Here is a 15,771-nt window from a genome sequence, read left to right on the forward strand (position 1 = left end):
CAGGTTTGATGTTAAGCCCAGTTTGCCAACAATCAGCACCTCCAAGAGCTTTTTAAAACTTTTATTTTATTGGCATACAGCTCAGAATAGACCCTTCGAGCCAGACTTGATGATTTAATCCTAGCCTGATCACGGGACAATTTGCAATGTCCTATTAACCGACCTTCTGGTACATCTTTGGGCAGTGGGAGGAAACCGGAGCACCCGGAGGAAACTCACATGGTCACAGGGAGAATATAGAAACTGCTTGCAGGCAGTGGTGGGAATTGAACCCAGTTTACTGGTACTGTAAAGTCTGTGCTAACCACCAAGCTACCATGGCAGTTAGGTGGTACCCACTACCGTCTCAGGAATTGTCAGTGGGAGGACTTCAAGTATGATGACAGGAAAGGGCACTCCATATCCAGGCTGACTTCAAGCTCAAATTTAATTGTCATTCAACCATACATGAACTCCCATGAATACAACCAAACAGAGTTACTCCAGGGCCAAGGTGAAAAGAACAGTACCAACAGTCACATACAAATCAAGGTGCATATAAAATAGCAAGCACATATAAGATATCAGTAAAATACGGTCACACAAAAAAAAATACAGTCCAAGTCCCTGAGTCCATGAATGCTGCAGCAGTCTACAGTCGAACACCACACGGCTTGTCTTCTGCCAAGCGAACACCAGGGGGCAGCGCCAATTCCAGCTTGCATGCTGTGCCACACCGCATCCAGTAGAACGCACCGACTCTGATGGCTACGTCACAGGTGGCTGGAAACAGGCAACAATGGCTCTTATGCTTATCTACAAAGTTTGTACATTAGATCCATATCCCTCTATGAATTTCCTATTCAAGGACTTGCCTAAGCATTCTTAACTAGTTATCTGTACCTCCACCATCTCCTCAGGCAGATTATTCCATATATTCAGCACCCTCCATGAGTAAAAACCTGGCCCTCAGGTCTTCTTTAAGTTTAGTCAATGTCTAATTAACCTTCAAACCCTGTTGTCTTTGGCGGGTGGGAAGAAACTGGAACACTCAGAGCGAATTCATGTATTCGCAAGCAAAGTGTGCAAACTTCAAATAAGCGTCACCAAGCCCAGGTCTGAGCCCTGGAAAGAGGCAGCAGACCTACCAGCTGCACCTTTGTGCTGGTCTTTGAGGGTGGGGGAAGAGTAAAAAAGGTGAGAAATCAAAATAAAGAGTTTTGCTCTTTTGAAAGTTGTACACAGAGTAGACATGGAACACTGTGAACAGTTTTGGGCCCCTTATCTAAGAAAGGCTTTGGAGAGGGTCCAGAGGTGGTTCACGGGAAGGATCCCAGGAATGAAAGGGTTAATGTATGAGGAACATTTGATGGCTCTAGGTCTATACTCTTTGGAGTTTAGAAAATGAGGAGGGGGTGAGGGGTGATCTCATTGAAACCTATTGAATACTGAAAGGAATAGATAGAGTGGATGTAGAGAGGATGTTTCCTATATTGGGGAATCCAGGACCAGAGGGCACAGATCGGAGTACGAGTACATTCTTTTAGAACAGAGATGAGGAGGAATTTCTTTAACCAAAGGGTGGTGAATCTGTGGAATTCATTGCTATGGATGGCTATGGAGGCCAGGTCACTGGGTATTTTTAAAATAGAGGTTGATAGGTTCTTGATAAGCAAAGGTGTCTAAGATTACAGGAAGAAGGTGGGATGTTGAGGTTAAGTGGCAAATGGATTAGCCATGACCAAATGGCAGAGCAGACTCGAAGGGCTGAATGGCCTAATTCTGCTCCTGACTCTTAAGATTTTACTTGAAGCAGTAAACAGTTCAGGCAGAAGTGAGTAATCCAGACGTTCTATGGAAGGAAGACCAAATCAGCTTTGTACCCCACAGATCTTTGGGCACGATTTGCTCCAGGCCAATGGCCAACACAGCTCACAATGTAAGTGAGCTGAATCAACAGTTCTCGTGCAATACGTGCTATCGCAGACCTCAGGGAGGTCAAAACAGCTCTTGGGGCCATTGACCTGCCTACATCCATTTTCCACTTTACAGATCAGTCTACATTAAAAAGATGAAAAATGGGAAAATTGTTAAAATTAACCATATTTGGTATTTAAGAATACTAAAAATGAAAATCTTTTAAAATGAGGATAGTGAGGTAATTATATATAGAAAATAATTGTATCAAAAATATCTGCTTATGTTGAAATTTGCATATAAGCAAATGTTACACGGAAATTCTAGCAAATGTTATACTCCCTAGTGTTTATTCTTTTGGATTCCATTTCTTTACTCTTTTCTATTTACACAATTGTTGTCGTTTGCACATTGGTTGTTTGTCTATCCTGTTGGGTACAGTCTTTCAATGATTCTGTTGTGTTTTTTGGATTTATTGAGTATGCCCACAAAAAAAAATTAATCTCAGGGTGGTATGTATGTACTTTGATAATGAACTTACTTTGAATTACTGCAACTTTCAAGTATCAAAAATTCAATCAGGTGTCTCCCAGGAATCTGATAATGAGCGAGGGAGGAGTAGCAACTAAAAGGAGTTCTGCCCTCCTTCTAATTAACACCTGATGTGTTAATCAAGTCAAGTCAAGTCACTTTTATTGTCATTTCAACCATAACTGCTGGTACAGTACATAGTAAAAATGAGACAACGTTTTTCAGGACCATGGTGTTACATGACACAGTACAAAAACTAGACTGAACTATGTAAAAAAACAACACAGAGACAGCTACACTAGACCACAGACCTACACAGGACTGCATAAAGTGCACAAAAACAGTGCAGGCATTACAATAAATAATAAACAGGACAGTAGGGCAAGGTGTCAGTCCAGGCTTCGGGTATTGAGGAGTCTGATAGCTTGTGGGAAGAAACTGTTACATAGTCTGGTCGTGAGAGCCCGAATGCTTCAGAGCCTTTTCCCAGACGGCAGGAGGGAGAAGAGATTGTACGAGGGGTGCGTGGGGTCCTTCATAATGCTGCTTCCTTTGCGGATGCAGCGTGTAGTGTAAATGTCCGTGATGGCGGGAAGAGAGACCCCGATGATCTTCTCAGCTGACCTCACTATCCGCTGCAGGGTCTTGCGATCCGAAATGGTGCAATTTCCGAACCAGGCAGTAATGCTACCTAATGTATGGACAAAATGTTACAATGAGTTGTAAAACACTTTGTGATGTAAAAAAAAGGATCTAGTGCTTTCCCAGTGTATATCACAAGTAAACTCTTCTCGGGCTTCCAGCTGGGTACAGGTATCAATTATAACCAACGTTTCAATGACAAACTCTGCCATCTTCTTCAGGGATGATACCTGAACAAGTCGAGTCTGGTGGTATTTATACCCCTGTAGTCTATCTCTACTGATTGGTTAGTCCTCATCCAATCAGTTTTCCACTGTCCTACCTTGTTTACAATCAAATCCCAGTTCTTACTTAGAGCAAGACCTTCATCCTCATTGAAATTCTTTTCCTCTAATTTCATTTCAATGGCTTCCTTTACCAGGCAGTCCCAAAAGCCATTGTAACATTGGTTATAATCGATATGTGTAGCCGGCTGGAAACCTGAGAAGAGTTTATTCTTTTATTCCTTTTGTGATGTGTTTATTCTTTGTGTATATATATAATAAAAGAAGTTTAATTTAAAAAAAATAAATAGCACTTAGTGCCATTGCAAGTATTTGCTCGAGGGATAGTTTGAAGAATTAAGCCACAGTCCTGAAAAATACTTGCATTGATGAAATGCTTTTCACAATCTCAGGACATCCCAGAAATGTACTTTTAAATTGCAGTCTCTGTTAGAATATTGGAAATTTTCATTCTAATCATTAAGTAATGTTTCATTCTGTAATCTGCCCTTATAACCGATAACACAGTTTTAATAGAATCATAGTCATAGAACACTACAACACAGAAATAGGCTCTTCACCCATCTAGTCCATGCTGAACTATTATTGTGCCTAGTCCCATTGACCTGCACCCGGACCATAGCCCTCCATACCCACCTCCCATCCAAACTTCTCCTAAGTGTTGAAATTGAAACTGCATCCACCACTTCCACACTCTCAACACTCTCTGACTGAAAAAGTTCCCCCTCATGTTCCCCTTAAACATTTCATTTTTCTCCCTTAAACCATGACCTCTAGTTAGATAGATAGATAGATAGATAGATAGATAGATAGATAGATAGATAGATAGATAGATAGATAGATAGATAGATAGATAGATAGATACTTTATTCATCCCCATGGGGAAATTCAACTTTTTTTCCAATGTCCCATACACTTGTTGTAGCAAAACTAATTACATACAATACTTAACTCAGTAAAAAATATGATATGCATCTAAATCACTATCTCAAAAAGCATTAATAATAGCTTTTAAAAAGTTCTTAAGTCCTGGCGGTAGAATTGTAAAGCCTAATGGCATTGGGGAGTATTGACCTCTTCATCCTGTCTGAGGAGCATTGCATCGATAGTAACCTGTCGCTGAAACTGCTTCTCTGTCTCTGGATGGTGCTATGTAGAGGATGTTCAGAGTTTTCCATAATTGACCGTAGCCTACTCAGCGCCCTTCGCTCAGCTACCGATGTTAAACTCTCCAGTACTTTGCCCACGACAGAGCCCGCCTTCCTTACCAGCTTATTAAAACGTGAGGCGTCCCTCTTCTTAATGCTTCCTCCCCAACACGCCACCACAAAGAAGAGGGCGCTCTCCACAACTGACCTATAGAACATCTTCAGCATCTCACTACAGACATTGAATGACGCCAACCTTCTAAGGAAGTACAGTCGACTCGGTGCCTTCCTGCACAAGGCATCTGTGTTGGCAGTCCAGTCTAGCTTCTCGTCTAACTGTACTCCCAGATACTTGTAGGTCTTAACCTACAAGTACCATCCTCTACATAGCACCATCCAGAGACAGAGAAGCAGTTTCAGCGACAGGTTACTATCGATGCAATGCTCCTCAGACAGGATGAAGAGGTCAATACTCCCCAATGCCATTAGGCTTTACAATTCTACCGCCAGGACTTAAGAACTTTTTAAAAGCTATTATTAATGCTTTTTGAGATAGTGATTTAGATGCATATCATATTTTTTACTGAGTTAAGTATTGTATGTAATTAGTTTTGCTACAACAAGTGTATGGGACATTGGAAAAAAAGTTGAATTTCCCCATGGGGATGAATAAAGTATCTATCTATCTATCTATCTATCTATCTATCTATCTATCTAACCTGCTCCACACATTCTCCATTAATGATCACTCGCTCATTAATGATCACTAGTTCTAGTCTCACCCAACCTCAGTGGAAAAAGCCTGCTTGCATCTACTCTATCTATACCCCTCCTAATCTTGCGTGTTGGCCTCCATTAGTCTCAATAGACCATGGATCTGCACCTTGGAAAGTTTCCAGGGTGCAAGCCTGGGCAAGGTTTTTTTTTATGGAAGATCGGCAGTTGCCCAAGCTGTAAGTCTCAAGGGAAGGGCATTGGGGCCCATACAGCTTGGCACCGGTGTCGTCGCAGAGCAATGTGTGGTGAAATGCTTTGCTCAAGGACATACACGTAACCTCAGCCAAGGCTCAAACTAGCGACCTTCAGATAACTAGACGAACGCCTTAACCACTTGGCCACGCGCCAACACAGATAATCTTGTATGCCTCTATCAAACCTCCCCTCACTTTCCTGCACTTCAGGGAATAAAACCTGTTCCTATAACTGAGGCCCTCAAGTACCAGTAACATCCCCTGTAGATTTTCTCGGTACTCCTTCAATCTTATTAATTCCTTTCCTGTAGGTAAGTGACAGAATTGCACACAAAATTCAAGGTACATCTATTATTGAAGTATGTATGCAGTTATCAACCCTGAGATTCATCTTCTCCACAGACAGCCACAAAGCAAAGAAAACCATGGAACCCACTCAATGAAGAACATCAGTCTCCATCCTCCCCACATGCAAAAAAGGCAAATCACACAAACAGCAAACAAAAAATGAGCCAGAAGCATGGAATATAAAACACAAAATCAAAAGCATTCAGGCATGATCCATGCCTGCAGGTTGCCCTGATCCAAAATCGCCCAAAATAGCAACAAAAAAAAACATATCATAACATGAACTACAGAGTCAAATCCACAAACCATATCGACTAAACCTTGCCCAAGACCTAGATCTCTGGTACCATCCTCTGACAGCATCGAGGAAGAAAAAGACTATGCAGGGACCTTCCTTTGGAAGCAGGAAGCGGGAGAGAGAAAGACTGTTACACACAGTCACCTTCCTTTGGCAGCAGTGAGCAAGAGGCTGGTAGACAGCACTGATGATTTCAATCCTCCTCGGTACTTTAATCAGCAAGATTGGCGAGAAATGGCTCAGCCCCATCTCCAGGCTTTGTGGCCTCGAGGCCACATGCTTCACTCGAAGATTCATGGAATACCCTGGAAGACAGCAAAGCACCAAATCGCTCAATCTGCCCGGAAACACTTCACCAAAATGTAGATCACAGGCTCCAAAAGTAGCAGAACCACATTTTTGAAAGAAAAAGAAGATGTAAAAGAAGTGAAAGAAGTAGTCTTGTGACCCATCTGGAGGATATCACCCTTAGTCGTGTTGTTCACTGGTGCCATCTTCTTCCAGAACCCAAATTAGGCCTCAGCAATGTTTCATACAACTTCAACATTACATCGCAACCCCGTACTCAGTATGTTGATTTATGAAGGCCAATATGCCAAAAGCTCTCTTTAAGACCCTATCTATCTGTGAATAAAAAACTATACCAAAAGAAAGATAGCAAGTTTCGTAAATACATTCTAACCTTCATGGACAAAGTGTTCTATCCCCAATTAAGTCACTGATGTGCAACTACCATTGTATGGTGGGAATACAGCGGCTAATTTATGAACAACAAGCTTTCACAAATAGCAATGTAACATTCACTTGCAAATCTGTTTTGTGGCATTGATAGTGGCTTCTTAGGCCACTCATCACATGAATTCAGATAGACAACTCCTCTTTCTTTTCCAATTTAATTCCAGGAATGAAAGAGTTAAATAGGAGGAGCATTTCATGGCTCTGGGCCCATACTCTGTAAAATTCATTGGAATGAAGGTAGATCTCATTGAAAACTATCGAATATTGAAAGGCCTAGACAGAGTGGATGTGGAGACAATGTTTCGCATGGTGTGTGAATCTAGGGCCAGAGGGTACACCTTCAGAATAGAGGGACATTCATTTAGAACAGAGGTGAGAAGTAATTTTTTTTTGGCAAGAGGGTGGTGAATCTATGGAATTCACTGCCACAGATGGCTGGGGAAGCCAAGTCATTGAGCATATTTAAAATAGAGGTTGATAGTTTCTTGGTTAGAAGTTACGAGGAGAAGGGGTTGAGAGGGATAATAAATCAGCCATGATTGAATGGCTGAGCAGACTTGATGGGGCGAGTGGCCTAATTCTGCTCCCATGTCTTATGGTCTTGCTTGAATGTGTCATAAATTCTTAACTATACAATCATAGACTTATATGGTGCAGAAACAAGCTCTTCAGTCAATTGCACCTGCAACAATAATCACCTATTTAGACTAATCCTTACTAATCCTATTTTATTCTCCACGCCTTTCCACCAGTTCCCCTGAGATTCCTACTCTAATGTACATAACAGGGGCAGTTTACAGTGGCCAGTTTACCTACTAAAGCATCGGAAAGATCACTGCCACCAAATTCAGTTCCACATAAGCCCTAAACCCTCACCGCCTACTCATTATCTCAGATTGAGCCATCCATTTTATGTGCTCGGCATCCTGTATTACCTTGGGCTGGGTTTCCAACCGCACTTACCTGAGATCACAAAGAGTGATTATTTGTGCAACAATGCCCTCCCAACTCAACTCGTCCTCTGGTAATTAGCCATCTCCAGACTTAATTATTCAAACAATCCCTGTCCACCATCCGCCCTCAATAAACCACTTCTCATCCAAAATTCTTGTCACCCTATCACCCACCAAAATGTGCACCAACCAATTATTTTTAAACATAATGTGTTGTTATTTAGTAGGAACCTTGATTAAAATAAGACTGTTTTGAAAGGGCACTAAAACTCTTTTTCTTTTAGCTACTGTAAGTTTTTACAAACCATTGTTGTCTTGACTTTCTGCCTCTAAAACCTCAGATTCTGCAATTCCTACCCATCCTCTTCTACTAAATCCCCAAGATCTGAATGAGCATATACAAGGTATGGTTAGTAAGTTTGCAAATCACACTAAAACAATTCTACTCCTATGTCTTATGGTCTATTAGGTACATCTGTTCACTTACTTAATGTGGCAGCAACTCAATGCATTAAAGTATGTAGACATGGTCAAGAGATTCAGTTGTTATTCAGACCAAACCTCAGAATAGGGAAGAAATGTGATCCAAGTGACGTTGACCATGAAGTGTTTGTTGGTGCCAGACGGGGTGGTTTGAATCTCTCAGAAACTGCTGATCTGCTGGGATTTTCACACACACCAGTTCTGTGGGCAAAAATGCCTTTTTAATGAGTGATGTTCAAGAAGGTTCAGACTCACTCAAGGTGACAGGAAGGTGACAGTAACTCAAATAACTGTGTGTTACAACAGTGGTGTGCAGAAGAACATCTCTGAGCGCACAATACATTGAAATTTGAAGTGGATAGGCTACAACAGCAGAAGACCACAACCTCAGTGGCCATTTTATTAAGTACAGGAGGTACCTGATAAAGTTGTCACTGAGTGTAGTTATCTCCTAGATTATCCTTATATTTATTTCCCCTTTCTTTATCTATTTACTGTATTCCTTTGCCAAATTCTACTGTTTGTTTTCCTCAGTTTACAGGCCTTATCAGTAGCATTATCAGCCTCACTGATATGTTCTGGAATGCTGTCTACACCTATCAGCAATTTCCTGTGAAGAGCTGAAGGTTAAAGTAGTACTCCCCATGTGAACAAATTCTACGGGATCATCCTGTGCTTCTGCACCCCAACAAATATTCTCCTCCACAGGTTCTGGTAGTCTTGTCTAGGGTATGGAACAGTCATAACATGAACAATTATTTTGTGCATTGTAGAATTTGCTGTGGTTTTTCATACTAGCATTATCAAACCATAGTCAGTGGTAAGTCAGATAGAACAGGTGACTAAAATCTGGTTGAAGATGGTTATCTTTAAAGAGAGCTGGACAGATTTAGAGAGGTGATTTAAGTGGCCTGGGCTTGTCAAATGAACGCTGTGGTCCTAATGCTTGAGAAGACATTTGAAAGACTAGAGTGGAAGAGCACAAAGACCAAGTAGGTTGGCAGATTACAGAGTTGGAAACTAGCTGAACCATGGAGAGAGCTGTCAGAATGAGAAGCTTGAAAAGAAAATGTTACTTTGACCATGAGGCCATAAGATATTCTGCAGAATCAGGCCATTTGGCCTGCTCCACCATTCCATCATGACTGATTTAACATCCCTCTCAACCCCATTCTCCCGCCTTCTCCCTGTAACCTTTGATGCCCTTACTAATCAAGAACCCACAGTTGTCACAGACACTATAAAAGCAGTCATAGACAAGTGTCCCCACAAAATCATTCAGAGTCTTCCCCAAGAAGCCCTGGATGAACCATGAGATCCACTGAGGGCCAGATTAATGGCTCTCAGGTTTGGCGACCAAGTAAGAGACAAGAGGTCCAGCTGTGATCACCAGAAAGCTATCTCATGGGCTAAATGGCAATTCCAGACCAAACGAATCACTGAAGTATGTTTAACAGCTGTGGCAGGGCTCAGATGCTGTTACTTCTTACAAAGTGAAACCAAGCAACATCTAAGACAGCAAGGCTTGGCTCCCAAATGAGCTCAAAGCCTCCTATGCTCACATTGACGATCAAAATATTGAACAACCATCATGAACTTCCAAGCCACCAATGGCCCTGTGATTTCAGTCTCTAAGACTGATGTGAGAACATCCTTCAGGAGGGTGAACTCACACGAAGTATCCAGCCCAGGTGGGGTATTTGTCCAAGTACTAAAGACGTGTGATGATCAACTTGCTAGGGCGTTCACCGATATCTTTAACCTCTCACTTTGGCAGTCTGAAGTACCCACCTGCTTCAAGCAGGCTTCAATTATACTGGTGCCTAAGAAGAATGTGGTAACTTGCCTCAATGACTATCGTCCAGTAGCACTTACACCCAGTGAGATGAAGTGCTTTGAGACGTTGGTGATGGAACATATCAACTCCCGCCTGAGAAGCAACTTGGATCCACTCCAATTTGCTTACTGGCACAACAGTTCAATAGCAGATACCAATTCACTGACTTTTCACTCAACCCTTAACATCTGGACAGCAAAGATGCACACAACAGGACACTCTATTACTACAGCTCAGCATCACCTCAAAACTGATCAATAAGCTTCAAGACCTACGCCTAAATACCTCCTTGTTCAATTGGATACTCGATTTCCTCACTTGAAGACCCCAGTCTGTTCGGTTTGGCAACAACATCTCCTCCACAATCCCTATCAGCATAGGTGCACCACAGCCTGTGTGCTTAGACCCTGCATGCTTGCTTTAAACTCATGACTGCGAGGCTAAGCACAGCTCGAATATTTAATTTTGCTGATGATACCAGTGTCGCTGGCCGAACAAAAGGTGGTGACAAATCAACATATAGGAGGGAGATTGAAACTCCTGCTGAGTGGTGCCACAACAGTCAGTGAAAGCAAGACTAAGGAGCTGATATTGACCTCAGAAGGAGGAAAGTGAAGGTCCATGAGTCAGTCCTCATCGGGTGATCAGAGGTGGAGAGGGTCAGCAACTTTAAATACCTTGGCATTATCATTTCAGAGGATCTGTTCTGGGCCCAGCATGTAAGTGCAATTATAAAGAAAGCATGGCAGCACCTCTACTTCCTTAGAAGTTTGTGATGATTTGGCATGACATCAAAAATTTTGACAAACTTCTATAGATGTGTGGTGAGGAGTATATTGACTGGTGCATCACAGCCCAGTGCGGAAATAGCAACACCTTTGAAAAGAAAATCCTTCGAAAGTTAGCGGATACCACCCACTCCATCACAGATAATGTCCTTCCCACCCTTGAGCACGTTTACGTGGAGCACTGTCACAGGAAAGCAGCACCTCATCAACCAGGCCATTCACTCTTTTCACTGCTGTCATCAGAATGAACATGCAGGAGCCTCAGGACCCACACCACCAGGTTCAGGAATAGTTATTACCCCTCAACCATCAGGCTCCTGAACCAGAGAGGAGAACTCTCGAATGGACTTACTTTCAAGGACTCTTCATTTCATGTTCTTGTTGTTTATAGCTTATTTATTTAGTATTGTTATTTTTTTACTCTTTTGGTTTGTATTTGCACAGTTTGTTTTGTTTTTGCACATTTGTTGATGTGGTTGGGTGTGGTCTTTCACTGACTCTATTGTGTTTCTGGAAGGAAACAGAAGCAGAGGCAGACAGAGAGTGAGAATGATAGATGGATTAACATGGTTAGAAACAGGGGAGGCAACAATTACAATTCAGAGGGTCAGGGACCGTGATGGATGGAGAGACATGATCGCCCACGCCAAGCGGCAAGGCACCTGAACTGATTGTGTTTCCTGTATGTACTGTGGTTGCCCACTGGAACATGAATCTGTGTTCTATATGGTGACATATTGTATCTGTATCATGATAATAAATTTACTTTGGATACACTCAATGACTTGGCCTTCACAGCCATCTGTGCCAATGAATTCCACACATTCATCATTCTCTGGCTAAAGAAATAACTCTTCATTTCTGTTCTAAAGGGACGTCTTTCTATTCTGAGGCTGAGAATCCCCCTCTATAGAAAGCATCCTCTTCAAGTCCACTCTATATTGGCCTTTCAATATCTGATAGGTTTAGATAGATTAGTTGAGTGCCATTGCAAGGAGTGATAAGTAAATGGGGAGGAATTAGTGCACGTTTGGACACCAGCTAGAGTTTTGAATTATTTCAATTTTATGGAGGTAGTTTTGGAGTTTTGGAATCTGATTCTGCATAAGCAAAGGTCAAACATTTTAATCTGGCTGCAGCAATGTCCTTATCACTTTACAATACGAGTTTATCATCCTGGCATGTGATCATGACACTGTGACATGTTCTAACTCTAAATATGGACTGGTATCTCAACTCTGCTCTTCTGATGCTAAGACACGAGTTCAAATCCCACCTTAGCAGCTGAGAGATTTAGATTCAATTCAATAAACTCTGGAACAAAATAATAAGGTCGGCAAATGACAGGATTGCCGTAAGAATTCATTTGGTTCACTTAGCTTATTGTGGAAGGAAATCTGCTATTCTCAACACAAGGGATTCCGCAGATGCTGGAAATCCAGAGCAATACACACAAAATGCTGGAGGAACTCAGCAGGTCAGGAAACATTAAACAAACAGTCGATATTTCGACCCTTCATCAGGAGTCCTCCCCGGCATTATTCCCTCTTTCCTTTTAGTCTTAATGTAGGCTTTCACTTGAAATGCTTGGACCATAAACATTTTTTTCAGTCTTACGGTTTTTTTATATTCTGTGTTTTTTGCCCAATCTTTCTGTGCAGAGAGGTGGGATTTGGGGGTAGATGATTGTGCTGCTTTTCTTTTCTATCTTGGTTTCATGACTACCCAGAGAAGAAGAATTTCAGAGTTTGTATACTTTGATATTAAATGAACCTTTGAAACCCCGATTCTCTATTCCTCTCCACCGATGCTGCCTGACCTGCTGAGTTCCTCCAGCACTGTGTGTCAGGTAGAGATGCAAGGAAAAGCAAGGGCAGCGGATTCTGCCACAGATGACCTGTGGCACAGGGCAGTCCAGTGAAGGGAAAAGGAGAGGGTCTAAATGATGGCTTTGAACCTATAATTCTAAAATGAGCAGGCAGACAGAGTCGGTGACAAATGAATGCAGACTGGGACAAGTAATGCACCAAATTCTGTTTGTTTGTTGACAGGCAAGTTAGAATGCAATGATGATGCCTGGATAATTGTTGTTTACTGGTGCTCTTTAGAAAGAGAGGAGTCGCCTGGTTATTTAATAAGGGTCTGCAGAGGTGTTTCATGAAGCCTTTTCATTTCCTTATCTCACTTCCTCATAGGTGTTCAGTCCAAGGAAGAATGGAAGCCTTGTCTCTGTTTTATTGTTCCACAGCCGAGTGACCATGACACTAGATACACTGCTGCTGCCAGCACTCTGACTCGATCAGATAACAAACTCACCTGAGTCAAACCTGAAACCATTTTTGAGAGTATGGAAGGAAGGAGAAATGGAAGATCAGATTATTATTTAGATGGTAAAAGATTGCAGCATGCCGCTGTGCAGGGGGAATTGGGAGTGCTTGTCCATGAATCACAAAAGGTTGGTTTGCAGGTGCAGCAGGCTGTCAAGAAGGCAAATGGGATGTTGGCCTTCATTGTTAGAGGGACTGAATTTAAGAGCAGGGAGGTTATGCTGCAACTGTACAGGGTACTGGTGAGGTCATACCTGGACTACTGCATGCTGTTCTGGTCTCCTTACTTGCGGAAGGATATACTGGCTTTGGAAGCAGTGCTGAGGAGGTTCACCAGGTTGATTCCAGAGATGAGGGGGTTAGAATATGAGGAGAGACTCATATTCACCTGGGACTACTTGCTGGAATTCAGAAGAAAGGAGGTCTTATAGAAACATATAAAATTATGAAAGGTTTAGGTAAGATAGAGGCAGGAAAGTTGTTTCCACTGCTGGGTGTGACTAGAACTAGGGGACATAGCCTGAAGACTCGGGGGAGTGGATGCAGGATGGAGATGAAGAGGAACTGCCTTTCCCAAAGAACGGTGAATCTGTGGAATTCTCTGCCCAATGAAGCAGTGGAGACTACTTCAGTCAATATATTTAAGACAAGATTGGATAGATTTTTGCAAAGTAAGGGAATTAAGGGTTATGGTGAAACGGCAGGTAGGTGGAGATGAGACCATGGCCAAGACCAGCCATGATCTTATTGAATAATGGAGCAGGCTCGACGGGCCAGATGGCCGACTCCTGTTCCTATTTCTTATTTTCTTATGTGGGGGGGGGGGGTCTTACATTCACCCACTGAGCAAGTACAGTGCAGGCTCAGAGAAGTAAGAATGTGTGGCACTGTAAATATATCTGGGATTCACCAAGCATCACATGCAAACCTGCTGTCCACTTAGAAGACAGGGTACGGTTTTCTAGGTACAGTATGGTAAGGTGCACCATGGGGTGGTTTTTAGCACAATGCTCTACAGTGCAGGGGGCTCACGTTCAGCGTCCGCTGCTGCCGGTAAGGATTTGTACATTCTCCCCGTGAACGTCCAGGACTCCTGCTGGTGCTCTGGTTTCCTCCCACAGTCCAAAGATCTACCGATAGGTAGGTTAACTGCTCGTAGTAAACTGTCCCATGATTAGGCTAAGGTTGAATCAGGGAACTGCTGGAAAGGCTGGAAGGGCCTATTCCATGCAGTATCTCAATAGATAAATAAACAAGACGCTGTGAGACTGTACTTCGTAGAAACAACCCCCTATGAGGGAAAGGATTTTAACTGTCAATATTACACAAGATTATGACAATTTCTGTTTTGGCCATTGTAACTGTATGTCTGAGGCCAGTTTAACAAGATCAGATATCTTAGTTCCATCCGGCTCGTATGAGTTGATCTTTCCTACAGACACAGAACCACTAACTTGCATAGTTTAGCATTTATTTCCTCTAATAAGCAAGCAAATTTAACCTTTTGTTGTGTGGGATGTTTTTAATCTGACGTGATATTCGTAACATCAAATTCCACATTTTTGCCGGGTGTGCAATTGCATTTGGTTTCTGATGTTGTTGCTGTTTCTTTACTCTCTCACACACATGCTGTCTTTCATTGCTTACTTCATCACTGTTCTCTCATTTTCTCCCTGTCGCTGTCATTAATTTTTCCCCCTATAGTTCTTTTTTTCTGCCTCTCTTTTTTCTCTCTTGCTTTGTCCCGCGCAGAGTCCCAGAGCTGGGATGAATCTACAGTGAAGTTTCATGTTTCATTTGATGAATAAAGCACATGCCAAATTCAATTAAATTCAATGCGAGTGGGTAACAAAATTGTCCCAAATGATTCAGTCACACAACAAACAAAAGTGTATTTGAAACTTCACAGCAACTGCAGCTCTGAAACCTTAATAAGTGCTTTCCTGTAAACAGCGTGGGGTGGTAAAGAGGTTAAGGCCCCAAGCTGCCTTAGGCAATCACACAGAGACGCTCTAACGGTCTCTTCAGTTTCTGATGGTGATGATAAGCTTTTTGACAAAAGGCCATTGTGATCAAACTTTAATAGGGGCGTGGGGAGATGCCAGTAGCAAGACCACCTACCTGTGTTCCTGTCCCTGCCACACCTGCTCCTCGCGACCGTGAATACAGGAAACGTTGAGTTTATGATTTGTGGAGGCTGGGATTGATATGATAGTCACAGCCCTTTTAGGAAGTTAACAATTTGGACCTTGACATTTCCTCTTCAGGATGTTGATTTAACCCTTTAGCCTTTATTAACACGGCAGCTGTGTATCTTTGGCATATGTTCTCTTTGATTCCTACCAATAATGTCTTTTAATCTTGGGAGGAATCTGAATCGGAATTAGGCTGAATATCACTGGCATTAAGTCATGAAATTTGTTGTTTTGTGACAGCAGTACATTGAAATACATAATAATAAAAACTATAAGTTACAATTAGAAGTATATATGCAGGTATGTATATGTGTGTGTATTTATATTTATAT

The 15,771-nt window shown here is 42.1% G+C and overlaps 1 long non-coding RNA gene across 1 annotated transcript; it reads right to left on the minus strand.

Annotated features, from left to right (window-relative positions):
• Positions 1 to 447: 447 nt before the first annotated feature.
• On the minus strand, positions 448 to 15,463 carry LOC140739231 (uncharacterized). The gene is made up of 3 exons (XR_012101586.1): positions 15,366 to 15,463; positions 6,263 to 6,423; positions 448 to 762 (listed from the first exon to the last, which is right to left on the minus strand). It is a non-coding gene; the product is annotated as an uncharacterized lncRNA (long non-coding RNA).
• Between the last annotated feature and the right edge of the window lie 308 nt (positions 15,464 to 15,771).

This window comes from Hemitrygon akajei, chromosome 15, assembly GCF_048418815.1.
Source record: "Hemitrygon akajei chromosome 15, sHemAka1.3, whole genome shotgun sequence".
NCBI lineage: Eukaryota > Metazoa > Chordata > Chondrichthyes > Myliobatiformes > Dasyatidae > Hemitrygon > Hemitrygon akajei.